This window comes from Bombus pyrosoma, linkage group LG17, assembly GCF_014825855.1.
Source record: "Bombus pyrosoma isolate SC7728 linkage group LG17, ASM1482585v1, whole genome shotgun sequence".
Lineage (NCBI taxonomy): Eukaryota > Metazoa > Arthropoda > Insecta > Hymenoptera > Apidae > Bombus > Bombus pyrosoma.
In genome coordinates this window covers 2,904,127-2,924,163 of record NC_057786.1, presented here as the reverse complement: position 1 = coordinate 2,924,163, position 20,037 = coordinate 2,904,127, and the positions used below count along the sequence as shown (strand labels likewise).

At 33.3% G+C, this 20,037-nt stretch overlaps 1 protein-coding gene and 1 long non-coding RNA gene across 11 annotated transcripts in view; one reads left to right on the top strand and one right to left on the bottom strand.

Annotated features, from left to right (window-relative positions):
- LOC122577053 (zinc finger and BTB domain-containing protein 12-like) overlaps positions 1 to 20,037 on the bottom strand; it is a 110,093-nt gene that overhangs the window by 70,470 nt on the left and 19,586 nt on the right. The gene's annotated exons all lie outside the window — the stretch shown is intronic.
- LOC122577057 lies at positions 9,336 to 20,021 on the top strand. Its single transcript, XR_006320038.1, has 3 exons — positions 9,336 to 14,209; positions 14,306 to 14,738; positions 14,867 to 20,021. It is a non-coding gene; the product is annotated as an uncharacterized LOC122577057 (long non-coding RNA).

The window sequence follows — 20,037 nt, the reverse complement described above, 5'->3', positions numbered from 1 at the left end:
ATGACGGTTAGTAAAGACAATTATGTTAATTATAGTATAAAAATCGGTTCTTTATTAACTAATACCATCACACGCGTAGCAAATGTTCTGGCAAAGCCAGAACGCAGATTGGAACAATATTCTGAACCAGAGCTTTTTAAACTATAGGTTGAACAGAATTATGAGGCTATGACAATTTTTGTATCTGTCACATACCAGTGAGATTAAAACTGTCAATCATCTGTCATTAAAGGCTCAAGGATTCATCTAATTATTAATCGACATAGATATAAAACACAAGCTTTTAAAAAATCATTTAAATGAATTTTGGCTTGGACTTAGGACAGAACTTCAACAATTCTACAACAGTCATAAACATGTTTATAACATTTTATGCTACATGTTTATCGCAAAAAGACGTTTTCGTCATTGACGATTATGAAATCAAAATTTCGATTAACCATGAGAAACTTTGAAAATGCTCTGTTATATCAAATATTTGGCCAAGATTTAATTTTCTATCCAAAAATAAACAAGCACATTTATCTCGTCGATATGCAAATTTAGTTCTGTCCTAGTAAGTGGTAGTAAGTGATAAAATCAGAAATATAACACTCACTGTTTAAAATTAAACTTTTTTGATTTATTATCTGTTAATTGCCCGTTTGTATATTTATTTTATGCTACATTTTTACGTATACAGTTAGCGTCGCGTAAAATTTTCTCGGACAAAATGGAGCCACGAAAGGAAAAAGTTTAAAAAAACGTTGCGTTCGACCAAACTCGTACTTGGCTCGAGCTTGCAGTAAAAAACTGGTTGTACTTTATGTCGACCATTGTTGTTATCGGTTAATACTTTCATCACAGTGGTTGTCAGTCAAAGTTATCGTTGCTCTGGCGTCAATAAAATCTGTGTCAGCGATTTCAGTCGGACCCGATATTTACATATGCAAATTTTTAGTTACGAACACCACTAAAAAAACTAAGCAAAAGTTTCACTAACTGAATATTCATATATTTTTGACATGCGCATTCCGCATATTTTTGCGCTTTTACATTTTTCCTAGCTGCGTAAAAATCGGCAAAATAATGAGCTATTGTGTTGGCAACTAAGTGGTTGCGGATTTTGCCACTAGATGGTATTGAAAAATCCGCAATCACTTAGTTGCCAACCTAATATTTCATCCACTTGATTATTCGCATCCTAGAAACAACATAGCGGAAACAACTTTATTTTATGTTCAAATCAAATAAATGATCTTCGAGTAATTTTATCTTTAAATGTCTTAGTTAAATTTCTCAGATAGAATAAATAATTTCTATTCTAATATTGATTAAAAATATTATCTTTTGCATACAGTTGAGTTATGAAGCGCATAATCGTGAATTATTTTATAACATAGGAATATTTAATCTCTGAAATGTATACATAATTATACGTGTAACATAATTATACAACATAAACATATAATAGCAACTATCCTTTTGTTATTAATATTTCTTTTGTTATTTACTTAAATAATATTTAATATTAATTATTTATTAATTTTGTGTGCCCTTTGAGACAGCAAAAGCAGCATTTCTGACGCAGTTAACAATGTTAGATGAGAATTTGTTTAAGACAATATTTCAAGAAACATTTATCCAAATACGAAGTATGGAAAAAATAAAAAAATTTTATTTGATAGTTAAACAATGAACTAAGTTTTAAGGTTCTTTTAAGGGAAATTATTTGCTTGTTCGAATAAACTGGCGCATAACTATTTCGAAATAACATCTACTCAAATATTAGATCGCTAAATATCGCTAAATGTATCACCAAAATAATCGTTTATCAAATGTTTTATTTAAATAATGGCCAAGCCCGCGTAATAAATATTTAAAAATATTGAAAAACGCGGTACAAGAAATAAAGGTAAATTGAAAATGTAGAAGGTGAATTTTTAATACGAGCCGTCATTTCCGTGAAACTGGAGTTTGAAATTTTTATGAGTACGCATAACGTATACAAACGCGCTTCGCTCATTCCTATCTGCATAAATTCGAATAATCAGCAGCAAGTTATTCCACCTGCAGGAATAAGCGAAAAATGCGAAATAAAATGCTTTCATTTAATTTTCAAAATACAGTAGTCGCATCATGAGAAATTACTCGGAATACAAACGAATACAAATATTTATTTCGTGGAAAAGAAATAGCGTAAACACAGAATTATGCTCATTTATACGGCATTTTATGCACATAAAATTACGATATAAAATAATCACAAAACAGATCGATCGATAATTTCCGCGTCTCAAACGTAACCTCAAATTATAACCTCAATTTTGCTCTTTGATGACAGCCACGTTTAAATTCTTATTATACGAATACAACAGGAACTCATTTTTCTCGCGGACATTGAGCCTCGTATTAAAATTGTCCTTTTACGTTTCCAATTCGACAACTTTCAATCGCTTTGTGCCCCATATTTTGCTACGTCCTGTACATGAAATACTTGTAGGTTAGTCAACTACAGACTAGCTTCACTAAACATGTATGTACACATATGGAGATAAATTTGATCACATATTACAAATATATTTTGATTATATATTTTATAAAGATATTTTGATTATATAAATTTGATTTGATTATATTCATACTGTTAATTAATATTTCTATAGATACTCATTGGATATAAATTCTTGATGAATTTATTAAAATAAAAAGTAATAATATAGTTGATATTAAAGGAAATATATATAATTTATTTAAAATAAATAATTAATTTTTATTAAAAATTAGAATATTTTATATAAAAATTTATTTATAGGATATTAGTATTCCTATTAGCTTAAAAGCTTATTATATATATATATATATATTATAAAATAGTTAGTACTAGTATATAATAAATATATATTAATATTTTATCAAAATATATCTTTGATTAGACATATTACTTATTTTATTTAATATTAATATATATATAAATAAATATGTTAATTATAAAAGATTGAATATCTTCAAATTGTCAGATACTTTTCACTAAACACTTGCTAAATACAGTTTGTCGTACAAGAGCATACTCGTTGTATCACTGTGGAACACATTGATGGAACAGTGTAATCTAAGATACAGTTTGTTGTGCAATTTTATAAATGTCGTATTCATTGTAAAACAGCGAACGACACGAAACACGGATTTCCCTTAACGTGGCCAAGATTTCCACGGACTTTTCTCGATGCACCAAGCAACTTGCCTAACATCGAATGCACAAAAGTCAGTAAATTTGGCAGATGCAGCCAAGTGTCTACACATTTATGCACAAGACAGGAATTTGTTAACGAACGTGTATGGTATAACAAAAAGACAAAATGTGCGGATGACTAAATGTTTTGCAGCTACAGACGAGATAATTCGTCGAGTCGCAGCTGAGCGATGACTGCATAGGCAGATTTTGACAATTTTGACCATAAGAATTTTATGCAATTTCAATGTACAAATCGTAGGTAAATTGTATTATTAAATCATAATTCAATTGTTTATAATTAATGATTAATTATATCGGAATAATTATCACACATAATATGAACTGTGTGAAATGTAACTTAACCTAACATCGTTCAAGCAGCGCGTCAGGATGAGTCTCAAACACCCAGACCATACGTATAGTCTAACGAATAGAAATTGAGTGGAAACATTAGATTAAAAGTTTCAAGCTGAAAATGTAAATATCCAATTGAAAATGAGGGCTCGAGAATATACTAAAAGCTTGAGGTAAGTGCATTACTAGATGGAACAACTAGTTGGGAACATCAAGACACCCTATATATAAGATATAGGAGCATCTGGCCGAAAAGTTAGCCACGACTATGACCAAACGATGTTAACTCTTCGTACTTTGTTACAGTGACACTGATGACGTTAAAATTGCTTCTTGAAGAGTTTCCATCGACAAAGAATGGAAAGGGAGGGGGGAGACTATTGCGTAAATAAATCCAAGAACACGTTTCTAAACTTCTGGTTTGGGAAACAGAACACTTGAATTGAGGAGGTTCCATAATAAGAAATAGAAGGAGCATATAAAACAAATTTTTCGAATACGGAAGATTAAACTATATTTTTTATTCTATAAATATTCGGTAAAAAGAATGGGTATAGTTTGGATCTTTTGGTGCAAAAATATATTTGGAAATGAATTGGCTGATCTAACGGCAAAACTTGTATCCAAATCAGCTTCCCATGTGCAAGACATTATTTAACAGTGTAAGATATAGTAAAGCAATATGCAAAGAAGACGAATGTATTATAGCGAAATTAGAATATATCCTCGTTCCATAAATTAATTTGTAACTGCGATGATTTGAAGACAAATGAAGAATTTTATTCTACTAATTCTATTAATTCTATTAACCACACACATAATCATAGAGTGTTCTATATGTAACGACGAGAAGATAAAATATAATGTCGACGATAATCTTAATGATATCCTTACATGATCTCTGGCTTCTATGATTTGAAGACAAACGAAGTATTTTATTCCATTAATTCTATTAATTTTATTAATCCTATTAATTCTATGAATTCTATTAATTCTATTAATCCTATTAATTCTATGAATTCTATGAATACTATTAATTCTATTAATTCTGTGAATTCTATTAATTCTATGAATACTATTAATTCTATTAATGCTATTAATCCTATTAATTCTGTGAATTCTATTAATTCTATGAATACTATTAATTCTATTAATGCTATTAATCCTATTAATTCTATGAATTCCATTAATTCTGTGAATACTATTAATCCTATGAATTCCATTAATTCTATGAATACTATTAATTCTATTAATTCTATGAATCCTATTAATTCTATGAATTCTATTAATTCTATTAATTTTATTAATCCTATTAATTCTATGAATTCTATTAATTCTATTAATTATATGATTTCTATTAATTCTATGGATACTGTTAATTCTATTAATCCTATTAATTCTATTAATCCTATTAATTCTATGAATTCTATGAATACTATTAATTCTGTGAATTCTATTAATTCTATGAATCCTATTAACTCTATTAATCCTATTAATTCTATGAATTTTATTAATCACCTTCATAATCATAGAATGTTCTATATGTAACGAAAGGAAGATAAAACATAACGTCGACAATAATCTTAATGATATTCTCACATAGATCCCTGGCTCCTACGATTTAAAGACAAATGAAGATTTCGAGAAGAAACGATTGAAATATATGTACATATTGGAAAATAATCTTCCTATTAAATGTAACATCTGCAACGCGAGACTATCGATCACTTACCTAATTATGGAGTATCTTACACAGAGAAAAAGGAGAAAACATAACGTCGACAATAATCTTAATTATATCTTCACACCGATCTCGTTCTAACGAAAGATTATCAACGTTTTTAAAGACATCAAAGTATCGAGCAGAATTTAACAAACCACCAAACTTAGAAATAGTCGCTTATGATCATGATAATCAATGAGTTTGAATAAAATAAATAATAATAATAATACATTCGCTATTATAATATGTTTCACTCAGCCTCACAGCCAAGAAGTAGACTTTGTTTGCAAATACAATAGAACCTCGATTATCCGGACTCGCCATTATTCGAACAGATTTCAAATGTAAAAAGTTCAATCACCTACAAAAAATTCTGTTAACTATTACTAATATTACTAGCCAAAAGATTATACAATTTATATAAAAAATTGTATATAAAAAATTTATATAAAAAATGTTCGACACCCAGAAGAGCATGGACAAAATTAGTGAACTACATTGAAGATACCATATAGGAAAAAGTGGAAGATAATTGAACAAGTGGAAGATAATCTTTTTGCATTGAATACAATACCAGATAAGATTCGCTGATAGCAACGTTGACGTGGCAGAATGGATTCAATCTGTCGAATCATCTTCAATTCGCCATGATATCAATGTTATATGTGTTGGTGTGCGAATAATGAATTGAAACACGAATATAGTGGTAATGATGATATTCTTCAACGTTTTGAAGTATTTGACGCCTTAAAAATAGAGCTAAGGTGGTAGAAAGTACAAAAGGAATGTAACTCCACCGAATAAATCCGGAGAAAAAGTTGCCTGATTTAACAGCTAAAACTACTTGGCATCCATAAACCTTTAATGGGATCACATTCAATTTCATTATTTGTATTGCTGTTATTAATATTTATATTCTTTCTTGAAATACATAAAGCAAAATTGTACTTGCTAAGATGAACATCCTTCTATTTAATTTTATTACTTGTATTGTCATTATTATAACTCATGTTTTTTCTTGAAACATACAAAACCAAGATAAACTTGCTAAGATAAACACCTTTCTATTTAATTTCATTATTTGTATTGCTATTATTAATATTTATATTCCTTCTTGAAATATATAAAACAAAGATGTATTTGCTAAAATGAACACCTTTCTACTTAATTTCATTACTTGTATTATCATTATTATAATCCATGTTCTTCCTTGAAATATATAAGACAAAGATGTACTTGCTAAGATGAGCATCCTTCTATTTAATCTTATTACTTGTATTGCTGTTATCAATATTCATGTTCTTTCTTAAAACATACAAAACAAAGATGTACTTGCTAAGATGAGCATCCTTCTATTTAATCTTATTATTTGTATTGCTGTTATCAATATTCATGTTCTTTCTTGAAACATATAAAACCAAGATAAACTTGCTAAGATAAACTAATCTTATTATTTGTATTGCTGTTATCAATATTCATGTTCTTTCTTATAACATACAAAACCAAGATAAACTTGCTAAGATAAACTAGTCTTATTATTTGTATTGCTGTTATCAATATTCATGTTCTTTCTTGAAACATACAAAACAAAGATAAACTTGCTAAGATAAACACCTTTCTATTTAATTTCATTATTTGTATTACTATTATTAATATTCATGTTCTTTCTTAAAACATATAAAACAAAGATGTACTTGCTAAGATGAACACCTTTCTATTTAATTTCATTATTTGTATTGCTGTTATTAATATTCATGTCCTTTCTTGAAACATATAAAACAAAGATGTACTTGCTAAGATGAACACCTTTCTATTTAATTTCATTATTTGTATTGCTGTTATTAATATTCATGTCCTTTCTTGAAACATACAAAACAAAGATGCACTTGCTAAGATGAACACCTTTTTATTTAATTTCATTATTTGTATTGCTATTATTAATATTCATGTCCTTTTTTGAAATACACAGAACAAAGATGAATCTTCAAAGATGAAATTCCCATCTAATTTTGTTATTTGTATTACTATTATTAACATGTACGTCCTTGTCTCAGGTACCTAGAACAAAGATGAACTTCTTTTTGAACGTGAGGGAATTAACTACCCTATCATCTAAAAATTCCTTTATCCGGACATCTTTGTTCCCCCAATTAGTTCAGATAACTGAGGTTCTACTGTGCCTATATTTACAAAGCTATCTCACCCAAGCACTTTGATTCATTCATTCTCTTTGTCCCATTCATACTGACTCCGACCTACTCCAAGACTAATTGCCCTTTTATTATACCTTTGCCTGTTTGCTCAAAACTCTCCTTCATCTACTTTTTACTAGCCTATCTTCTTATTTCTCTTTCTCCTGCAGCCTCTCGAGCCATTCTACAATCCTCCTACCCCAACTTTCGCTTACTACGTCTTCCAGCCTGACACCTCTTTCGCTGCAGTCCCTTGTCACGTGCTCTGAACACCATCCAACGAATCGAGTTAGCAGAGGTAAACAAACTCACGTGATTGGAACAGAAGCGCATTCGCAAGCTTCAGAGATACCGTGTCGTAAACCCAAAAGGTGGAAACTGGACCCAAAGGTACATTTTCACGTGACAGTTCAATGTGACAGTACGTTTGCACATGGTACAAAGTCACGAAGCTCCTCTCTATGAGGCAGACAGGCAACAACACAATGTACTGTTCTAACTTTCAGCCTCGTGACTCCAGTGTCTCGACTTAGAATCACGTGTAGATACGACCTAAATTTGATGATGTGATTTTCACACTCATGACACTAAATGATACGACCTTCGTCGTGAATATTAGACTCCCTTTGTCATGACGTTGAGCTTGCTTCGTCCTACGCTGTCACAACAGCAACTATCGTGACTTTTACTGTCAGACGAAGATCTGCGTCAACAATGACACGTGTAAATCGGCTCCTCAGCTCAACTGCTGATCTCCTGCTTGCCTGACCACGTGCTTGGTAGGCAAATGTTTCGTTTCCCTCTGCAACGACTGCAGTCGTTGAGAGTACAACAGGATCCTCCCAATCTATCCACGCACAGATCACATCTTCTGCCTTCCTCCTATCCTCAGTATCTATTTTCCCAATTTTTCCAAAATTCTACAGTCTGCTTGTTCTGTTAACTCTCGGCCTCCTCTTTCTTTTCTTAGATAACCTGGCAGCTCCATCGTTCAGACATACCTATCATTTTCTTTCGAATATTTGTTACTAAATAAACGTAGAACAGTCATACTAACTGAATAAATAATAAAGCAGCCATAATATTGTTCTCTTTTTTAACAATCGCCTAACTGTTGCACTTGCACTTCGTGCAAACGTTTCCTGGACATCGCAGTCTGCTCCTTCAGCGCAGACCTAAAACTGAGGGTCCCTGGCCCCGTTGTTTCCACTTTTACCGGGCGATGTTCCAATTGGCTGACCGAACTGGTCAATCAACTCGCGAGTTCTAACTGTCACAAAATCTAACCGGAAGTCGTTCAATTCGATCAGCCAATCGAATTGCAAGACCCGTAAAACGCACTTGCAAATTGTACGGATGTGACACTCGTGGACCAAAGTCATCTGACGGTCACACGAGAGTTTGAAATCTGAAAACGTTGCACACATTTCTACGTACTTTCGATAGCATTCTGTACGATAAACAGATTCTATGCGAATGTTCGGCGAGCTCGCTCTCGTACCACAAACTGTGCAGTTCTCAGCCATTTCAGTGTCTCGGTGCAGCTCCTTTCGCTGGCACTTTTTAAACTTCCGTTAAGACCAATTGACGCGAAATTTCATTGCGTCAGTCCGTGTAACTGGTCCGCCAATGCACTTCTCCAGACTCTCGGATTTGAAATGACAAACTGGCCGCAAATACATTTAAAACAAAAAAGGGGGGAGAGCTGTTTAATTGGGAAAAAGGGGTGAAATTCAGAAGACCAATCAGAAGGGGGTCCATCTTCTATCTTAATTAAAGAGCGACGAGGAGGAGAGAAAGAGAAAGTTGGGGAAGAACGTTTGCCTGTAATTATCGTTCAAGAAGTAGGCTTCGCTTGTAACAGCAAGTCCTGTGATGTTTCGTGTTCAATCGATTGCACAAAATTACAGGTTTCTCCATAAAACACGTATATCCGTATTTCCAACGATATCTCGCGTCTACAGCTTCCGAAGGATGATATTTATTGGAATAAAGCTGATGGAGATCCGTTTGTTTCTAACGAATGTTCGTCTCGTGTTTAAATAATCTTCGATGAGGGAGATCTTCATGCTGAACACTTTACGCTGAGGAACTTAAAATTAAAATGAAATCGAAACGGAACGTTATGTTTGCAAAATCGTGAACACGCAGGCTTTGTCGATTTTACTAAAATTTTGTTCTGTGCGAGGTACCTTGGTACTGAATAACAAATTACCGCTCAGATAATGAAAAGGATTGTCGGCGACAAGAAGCCGATTAATAGGCTGTCGGTCGGTAAGCGTCGGCGACAAGAAGCCGATTAACAGGTTATCGGTCGGTAAGCGCCGGCGACTGAAAACCGATTAATCGGCTGCCGGTCGGTGAAGCGTTAATCATCGCGTGGACAACATCCGACTGAAAATTGAAACGTCAACAACGAGCCACAACGCGGCTGAAATTTCTAGCCCGATCAATAAATCTGGCTGAATGACTGGGCGGAAATTCGCGTTTCCGCAAGAAGATGCGAAGCAGCAGACTTAAGAAAATTGAGATCAACGCGCTTCCGTCGGCGCGTAAATAACAAACACGAATCGTTGCTCGAGCTTTGGACGAGCTTCTAACCGGCTAAATAATCGAAATGTGAAACGTGAAATAACTATATCGAAGCTGACGTACAAATTCGAATATCTTTATTCATTGATATCTTCGCGCTGACAATTAAAAGGTCGCATACAGTTAACGTGGATCGGAATATCGATACAGACGCACCGGTTCCAAATCATCAGAAACTGTAAACACATTTACGTACTTGCACGTGTGTCTGTGTCGATATGCCGAGCCCGGTGATTACCTATATTAAATATCTATCGTTAATCCTTCGAAACCAGCTGTCCATCAGTCAGAAAGCTGTTTCTCTAAGTCTTGTTTTTACGTTTACATTCGAGAAAAGGAGCTTGATCTTGTCAAAGTTTGAAACGAAAGTACAAGTACTTAACATCGTTACGTAGACGATTAATCGGTAAATTTGCTGACAGACTATCCGTTCTTGTAACTAGTTGTTGGATGATGCTTTATGGATGCGACAAATTTTATAACAAATATTCTTACGCAAAGAAATAAAATATATTTCCTTTTCTTTTTTTCCTATTTTTTTAATGTACCTTCTCACTCGTGTTGAGAATGGATCGACTATGGTAGTTAGAATAATTTTTCTGATTTAACCTCATTTTAAGTTTTACATTCAGACGCATGCAAAACGATTTTATCGACACGCAAAATTTCTTCGATATTCATCGAAATTGTTAGGTGTCTCTACAGTTGAATCCTCCATGTGTTCCATATATTTCGTTCGAACTATATTAATTTGAAATATTGTTTCGAATTAACTCTGCACTAACGATAATTCTTTAAAAATTGTTTACAAATTGCCACTCTGCGAAGAACGTCGATACAATAAGAAAAAGAAAGAAGAATATGGGGCAAGGTGGGATTGTCGTTTATTTTGCATCGCTGTGCTTCCTGAAATGCTGAAAGCAGACTGACTTTTGCACGACACCGATAATTACAGTGAGTCGATGGCGCCCTCGTGCGTTCACCGACCATTTTTCTGTTTCTAACGATCCTGATCTTATCTTGTACCATCGTTTGAACATCAATAGGTAAGTGACTGTTCTCGATCGGATGACTGAAATATTATCAAGTGGGAAATTGCTTAAGCTATTTAAGCTATGAACGTTGTTTGTAAGCAAATTAAGACATCGAGATAATTTTTTACAGAACATTTCTGTACTTCTGCAATATTAATATACGTACAAAAGAAAGACAGAGCGACAAAGTGGAAGCAATTGTACAAAAGAAATAGCTGCTATGGTAAAGCAGCTGCAGCCTTTGATGTTCTCAAAACCACATTGCACAAAGACCTGGGTTTATCTCGAGAATATTCTCAACTAATAGAATCCTTCCAAACTGTGTTTTCGCGGAAGGATTAGTATTTCATTTAAAAGAAATGGAGAGCCTATTATTTGGTCTACCAACAATGAACACACCCAAATATTAGGTTGTTCCAAAAGCTTCTTTCGTTTAATAAAGAAATATTAGATGCGCAACATTCTTTGTTTTATATTATTTTATCGAATTACACGTAATTTGTTCTATGGGAACAAAATCATTCAATAAAATAATATTATAAAACGAAAAATGTTGCACATTTATTTCCTTGGGAAAAGAAGGAATCCTTTGGAACAACAGGTTGTCTCTTACAAGACACTGTCACTGTCTCTATTTTTTCTTTTTTCTTCGCACTTTCCATGTCAAGTTTCGAAAGTTTATTTCATGATATTTCCATAAACAGATATTGATAGTGTGTGTGTATATTTTTTACAGATCAATTAATAAGATCTTTTAGTTATTTTAAGTATTACTTAAATTAACGATTAATAAGATCAAAATATCAAGAAATAAATTTTGGGGCAATTTTTTCCTAGCGTTCCCGTGTCTCCCCAATTGTTTTGCATAATTGTGCAGGACACAATTGCAAGCACAAGAATAGAATTATGCGACGATAGCAATGAAAGTACATGAGGAAACATTCTATTACAAAAGCTAGATTTGTCCATGGAGGATCGAACAGTATTCTTAGATGATATCGATCTTGATTAAAGTGCCAAAAGAAAAACTTTTGGCTATATTGCTTCTTAAACGTCACTTTCATTCCATGAAATATGACTTGAAACGTTTTCCTAACATTTCGAATGTGTAGCGTCGTGAGATTTGAAATGCACCTAACCTCAATTAGGAAAATATTGATCGTGTAAGAAAGAATCATCCAACAAGTATTCACATATTTTATTAGAAAAAAGGACTTACGGATTAGTTATTGGTAGATTAGTGATATAATGAATCGTTAACTAAAAATATCTACACTCGTCTGGCTTTCAGAAATAAATGTAAGCATATAAAAATCGTGGTAAAGTCGAATTAAAAAAAAAAAAACGGTCGTTTACGTTCGCGATTGTCAACTTAAAGAATAAGATCGAAGAATTAAATAAGATAGGAACTGAAAATAACGCATTAGAGCGCGTTTAACAGAATTTTATACAGAAAATTCGCGGACATGTGAAACTTGTTCCGAATAACCGACGTTCGATCGGACAATCATTTAATCAAACACTTTGTTAAGTATCGCGGTAGTCATTTTCCTCGGTTAATCAATTAACCAAAGAAACGATCAATTAGTTAGCTAAGCGATTTCATGGAGAATCGAGAAAGGAACTTTGTCGATCGATTTTTTAAACAATTTGCAGTTAAATTCGTTTAAACTTAATTCACATCAGTTACCTTCAACAATAAATAATTAATTCGTATACAAAGAAGGATTGACGTTTAATACGTTTCCATTTCTATTCTGGCAAACTCACAGAAGCTTAATTATTTATTGTTTACAATTATGTGGAATACAAAACGTTTTACTCGTCGACACTTCGCAGTTTTCGAACATAATGTTTTCTATAAATTACGTGTGCAAAATAACGTAGAAAAATACACGCAGCTTCTGCGTCTCGCAGCGATAAACAAAACGTTACATCGAACTGCAAAAGATCCATACAGTTGTTGCTCTCTGTTCTTATCTCGTAGTTCAATCTGTACAGATAATTGCTCGTCTTAATTCTTCAATTATTCGGCAATTACTTAGTAAAATATTGTACGACACATTCTTCGAATATCCACCGTTCTGTTACGATCGAGACAAATCGTAAAGATTCAGAGTGTTTGTGCTACAAGTAAATGGGCAATGATCAACTCTCAAAGAGACAACACTAGAAATGCAATGAAAAATGCACTTATTAGTACTTTAATAAGCTAATACTTATCTCCTATTTATCACGTATCCGTTTACGAAGTTAGACAGAAAGTAATAAAATAATACTACGATGAAAGCTACAATGTCATACTTTAAAATAAATTACAAAGTTTCAAGCAAATTAACTGATTTAGGACATCCACAGCGGTTTTCTGAATTCATCGTAGTTGATCTCTTAGAATTATGATTTTATATACTGTTTACATTTCGTTCACTGGATATTCTGAAACCTAGTATCTCAGGTTATATGCACATTCTTTATGGACCAATCGGTGCCTCTGACCGGCCAATGAGAACCGTCTTCTCGTCATCCGGTCCCGACTGGACCAATGAGAACAGGCTTCTAATGATCGGCCAATCAGAGACACTGCTTTCAGCATAGCAAGTATAAAACATAACCTAAAACAGTGAGTTTCAGAATAAACCTGAAGAAGTTCTTAAATGTCGGCACACAAAGTAACATAGAGTGTAAGTCAGTTGACATGTCAGTGAGTGATGAGTCATGTGACAACTACGACAAAGGTCGTAGTAGACCAAAGGATACAGTACACCAAAATAAGAAGGAATTTCGAACTGCAATTTAATTTGCAACGCTAGGCATTGCTTAGATCGACAATTTCCTGGCGAACGGTCGTGCTGGTCTTATTTCCCGACCAGCTCGCTTTCCGGACCTGAATCCATTCGATTATTAGTTCCGAGACGTTAACAATCTTTTGTTTATAAAACTTGAATCGACAGTGCCGAAATTCTTCGTCAGTGTGACGACCAAAGTTGCCGACAAATCTGCGTAAACAGTTGGGACAATTTCGACGAAATATGACGCGATGCGCTCATGCTTCTATGTGAGCTGTACCTCTGATGACTTGGAGCAATTTGTCTGAACATGGGTAAGCGACCATTACAATATAAAAGAAGCTGTCACTCGAAAACGAGGTCATATCACCTGGTATATACGTTTACGCGGACTTTTCTTCTTATTTTAGCGTGCCGTAGCAGTCGCTGCTGCACTAATACACCCTGTCAACAGCTACATACATATGTATGTGGCCAACGTTCTCAGTATGCCTCAGTATGCAATGTGATCTCCTTTGATCTTACAAAGTCTACCGGCGCTCGCTGTATAACATATAACTTGCTGCATATGTAACATAATTGTATAACGTGTTACACAGAAGTGTTGTGTAACGCGTCTTTTTTTAACGCGTTATACAACTTTGCTGTACAAAGGTCCAATAGCACGCGAGCATGAGCAGATTCTTTACGAAAAAGTAAGAAGAAAACGTGGATAAAAATACATAGAACAGTGGCTAAAACGGAATATCCTCAGTGGGATGGAAAAGGAGGCAGCCACGGGCTAATTGCAAGTGGAAAATGCGGAAAAGGAGGGAAATCGTTTGAAAGAGGAAAAAGGAAAAGGTATTCTACGTAATTTAAAAGTAGCCGCTTTAAAACACTCATTGAAAGATTGCTAGTAGAAACTACTGTTACTCCAGAACAAAATCATATCGAGCATATTTTTACATAAACTTTTCTTCTTATTTTAGCGTGCTAAATCAGCTTCTGCCGCGCTTCGCACACGTTCTGACTCATCCTGCGTAACGCACTTGATAAGCAGCTACGATGAATTCAATGCAAACTACACGTTTAGATAAAAAATTATTCGTTTACAAGCACATACATGTTTCTTTTTTGAAATTAAAATTAACGGTACATACAAGGAATAGTTGATTTCGGCAGATACACCGCAATTATCTGTCTAGACAGACTCCTAAGTACAAAATTGTATTTTCATTTGTCATTCACATTAGTATAGCGAAGAAAGGAAAGGAATCGATTATTCAGTCGTTCATGTGAATAGTTATGAATCATTCTTATTTTTATATACCTACGCTATGTCACTCGGGACAGTTTATAATAATAGATCCTAATAAATAAATTTTCTTAGATTAAAGCGTGAAAAATTTCTACATCAGAAGCGAGAAAATCCGAAGAAAATCCACCCGGAGTGTATTTTTCCTCTATGTACATGCAATGTTTTGTTCTGAATGAGAAAATACATAAAAAATTTCAATTCCAATTCCTTCATTTCTCTTCACTTCATATTGTTCACTCCTTGTAGAAATTTTAGAAATAACCTCAATACAAGTACGAGCGCGTAATTTACGGAATTCTTTAATTTCTTTAATTATTCGAACGAATTCGTTTCATAGATTTCTTGCAAACAAGAAGGTGAATTTCGCATTTTCGAAAAATATTTCTATCCGGAATGTCACATTGACGTTAAAATCATTTTTGCGCCCGATAATTTCCCATCTGAATCTCCACAGAAATTGAACGTGATAATCCCCGTGGTTATTGAACAAGAATTTTCCCTCATTTTCATTTTGCAAAAAATCTATAAACCCGTTTATTATTCGTGTTTCTCGTAAAAATTCTACAATCTAATTTTTATGACATTTCGGTAAAAACTTTTGCATCTAATGTTTGTAATTTTTTGCAAAAATCTGGGACTACAATGTTTGCAACGACTGCTGCAAAATTGTCAAAGGCTTAAAATTTAATATTCAGCGTTCCCCCTCCCCCCACCCTGAATACGTAGTTGCAGAAAAATTGCAATCCTAACTTTCCTCAGTTTCTTTGCGAACGTTCTAAAATCTAAATGTTCTTAATCTTCCTGCAAGACACTTCCCCCTAGTTCTCCCGCTAAAGTCGTACATTTTTGCAGAAACCTGACAAACATTTCAACATAGTGGTCTTCGTTAATTTCTTGATTATTAAGAATAAACAATATTATCAATAGTAATAATAGTATCATTGATTTCTTTATCAGTAGCAACCTCTATTTTCGGGAGAAACATACATCTTCCTTTTTCAAAAATTCCAATTTTTTCCCCCTAGCTTCTCGTTCTATTCATCGCGTGACTTTAGTAAAAATTAGTAGCCCCAATTGCTTCTCCTTTCGATATCCAAAAATCTCCACGTACCATGTGCCCTGTTCCAAAAAGAACTCTCGACAATAACCTCTATTTATTGCAACAATGTTCGCATTAAAAATCGCTAAAAAGGTTGCAAGGAGATTTAACGTTTTGCAAAGAAGCGCAACTTCGTTCAATTGTCCGAGAGGGTTGCCGGTGGAGATGCTAAATTTACATTTGCCCACCGTGGGAATGTTTACGGTGCAACAATGTGCACTTTCTGCAAAAGCAACTTCCGATAATATTTGTCAGGGTGTTTCTCGTGAGAATGTCTGCAATTAGGATTTTTTCGCTTTCACACGAAACTTGTCTCACTTTTTGTGGAAAGAAAGTGAAAAGGATTTGACCCGAGTAGATTTGCAAAAAACGTTGCATTATGTGATTTGTATTACTTTGGATTCTCGTTCGGCGACTTAGCTTTCACTGAAATTAGCAACCGGGCTCTTATCCAACGCAGAAAGCAATAATATACAGCTCGGCAATTAGCCAGATAATTTTTACTTTTACCTTTAGATAAATATCAATAGATAGGTATCTTATTTAATAGTGCTTTATCTCATAGTAAAATGGTTCATATCAACTCGTTTTTTTTTCTTTTTAGAAGTTATATTCAAATGAAATATATATTTGAATAAACGAAAACCATAGCAACGTGGATAATTCAAGAGAAATATTTACACGACTAATTTAAAGCTAATTATGATATTCCTTCGAATCGTACCAAACTATAAGTACGATTTACGATGATAAAGAATGAAATTAGAAATTTCATTAAGATGAAAATATCCCGGTAGATTGTATCTGTAATTGAAATCGATTGTATAATCAAGAAAGAGAGAGAAAGAGAGAGAGAGGGAGGGAGGGAGATGCCTCCCATAATTGAAAGACCTGAATTTGAAATTCGAATTCGAGATATAATTACAAATCTTTCACGAAAAGAAATTTCGCAAAATTACTCCGCCACCCATTCGACATAATTAATAATTAACAAATATAAATATAAATCGTGACTTAAATTACGAATTTTCCGGATTAATTTAATTGAAGACTCTTTTCGCAGAAAGTAACCTATTTTTGAATAATAGCAATTAACAATAGTCATTTTCGATGCTCTACGTTGGTATCCTGTCTGTCATTAGGAAATCGCGAACCTAATCGGCAAATGCAATCTATATTTTCGTAATTCGATCGTTTATCATCCTAACTTCGCTAAATATAAAAACTAATTAGAACGAGAGGAGTAATTAAGGCTAAGACACGAAAAGAAAAAAAAAAGAAAAGAAGAAATCACATTTCCAATCGAACGTTTAACAAACGCAGGACTCACAGCATTATTCGATCTGTTAATTGTTTTCGTACAATTCGCGTACGCGTTTAATTAAAAGAAGCTCTAAGAATCACATTATCGATAATTCCACGTAAAAATTAAAGAGAAGAAGAAAACACATAATTATAGAAAATTGCACGAAAGTTGCATATATCCCTATGCTTCCACTTTAATACTGATGCACTAACTACACTTACGCTCGAAAGATTGCACTATCGACTACCTCACCTTTACAGTTATAAAAATCACTATTAAAAAATATAGTGAAATACTGGTCGTTTGAGTACGCTATCGAGTAGAAAATTCCTTACGTTAGATACAAGAGTGATAGACGTACATATTTTAAAGAAGAAGAAGAAGAAGAAGAAGAAGAGATAGGAAAGAACGAAGAGATATAAGATTAATTTTTAATACGTAATATTCGTAATTAGTAAGTTGTACGGTCGCAATTTCAGTGAACTATACTTCTCTTACCTACGAAATTCTTCATACAGTAATTCTCATTCTCGTATTGCGAAATTTATCTGTTCGTTTAGTATATCACCTAGTTCCACCTTAAGTTTCTCTTTCCCCTCGGTTCTACACTTTGTGTCAAAAAAAGGAAATAATAATAAACGTGCGTTATACATTCAACGAATCTACCATAAGCCTGCTGCCTTTTTACAATAAGCTTGGCTATTTGGTCTTTCAAATTTTCCAAATTTTCCAGCAAACCATCAGCATTTGCATCGATCAACTAACCAGTCCGGGAGCTCATCAGACTGTTCCCGGAATTGCCAGGTGAAACTACCCGAAAACGCTATGTACAAATTTGTATTCTCAACCCTTTGCACTCCTGTGTCCAGTGTGACTGGACAAGAGTTTTTATGTCAGGAGCTCCGTTGTCGAGTCTCAGTCGACATTCTTTCAGTGCCACCCCTTTTTTGTGAAACGTGCAAAAGAAAAGGAGGATTGCATCCTGGAAATTGTTTCAAGATATATCGTACACTTAAATATCAGTTTCATTCACATTATTGTTGTATTTTCTAATTTTTAAGTGAATTTCTTCCTTCCTTTATCTATTTAAATTGTCTTAGTTTTTAGTTAAAGTAAATTTCAAATAAAACACTTGAAAGCGTTGGCAGCTGCTGGTAACCAAATTGAAATGAAATTCCGAGTGCAAAGGGTTAAAGAGCAAGCACACTCGACTATCGTCGTTTAATCAGTTGCTTCTTATCGTACACACGGTAGAACCTGCAGCACCCTAACATCCACGCAAATATTTTCATCCAAATGCAAGAATTATGCAAATATCAGTCCAATAATTTGCCCGCTACGTGTTCAGTCACCAACGACATCGTCAGTCCAATTTGTCGAATGTTCACGTGCAAACAGATTGTAAAGACTCGAGGATGATATAAATGAAAAAAAGAAATCAAAAGTTACTCGAATGCTCTACTTTTAAAAGTATTGTTCCATGAACTTATATATATAAGCATACAGGAAAGTGATATAAAATTGTAGACAGGATGTATAATAGTGAAGGACAGAAGTATTGTTCCATGAACAATACTTTTTAAAGTAGAATATACTGGAACAATACATGGAACAATACTTTTGAAAGTATATATATATATATAATATATACGTATATATAATACGTATATATAAGTATATATATATATATAAGTATAGAGGAAAGTGATATGAAATTGTAGACAGGATGTATAATAGTGAAGGACAGAAGTATTATTCCATGAACAATACTTTTGAAAGTAAAGTATACTGGAACAATACATGGAACAATACTTTTGAAAGTATATATATATATATATATATATATATAAGTATAGAGGAAAGTGATATGAAATTGTAGACAGGATGTATAATAGTGAAGGACAGAAGTATTGTTCATGGAACAATACTTTTGAAAGTAGAATATACTGGAAAAATACATGGAACAATACTTTTGAAAGTATATATATATATATAAGTATACAGAAAAGTGATATGAAATTGTAGACAGGATGTATAATAGTGAAGGACAGAAGTATTGTTCCATGAACAATACTTTTGAAAGTATATATATAAGTATACAGGAAAGTGATATGAAATTGTAGACAGGATGTATAATAGTGAAGGACAGAAGTATTGTTCCATGAACAATACTTTTGAAAGTAAAGTATATTGGAACAATACATGGAACAATACTTTTGAATGTATATATATAAGTATACAAGAAAATGATATGAAATTGTAGACAGGATGTATAATAGTGAAGAACAGAAGTATTGTCCATGGAACAATACTTTTGAAAGTAGAGTATACTGGAACAATATATATAAGTATACAGGAAAGTGATATGAAATTGTTATATATATAACGTGTTTAAATAATAAAATAAATAATAACAAAAAATGAAGTCAGAGGGCAA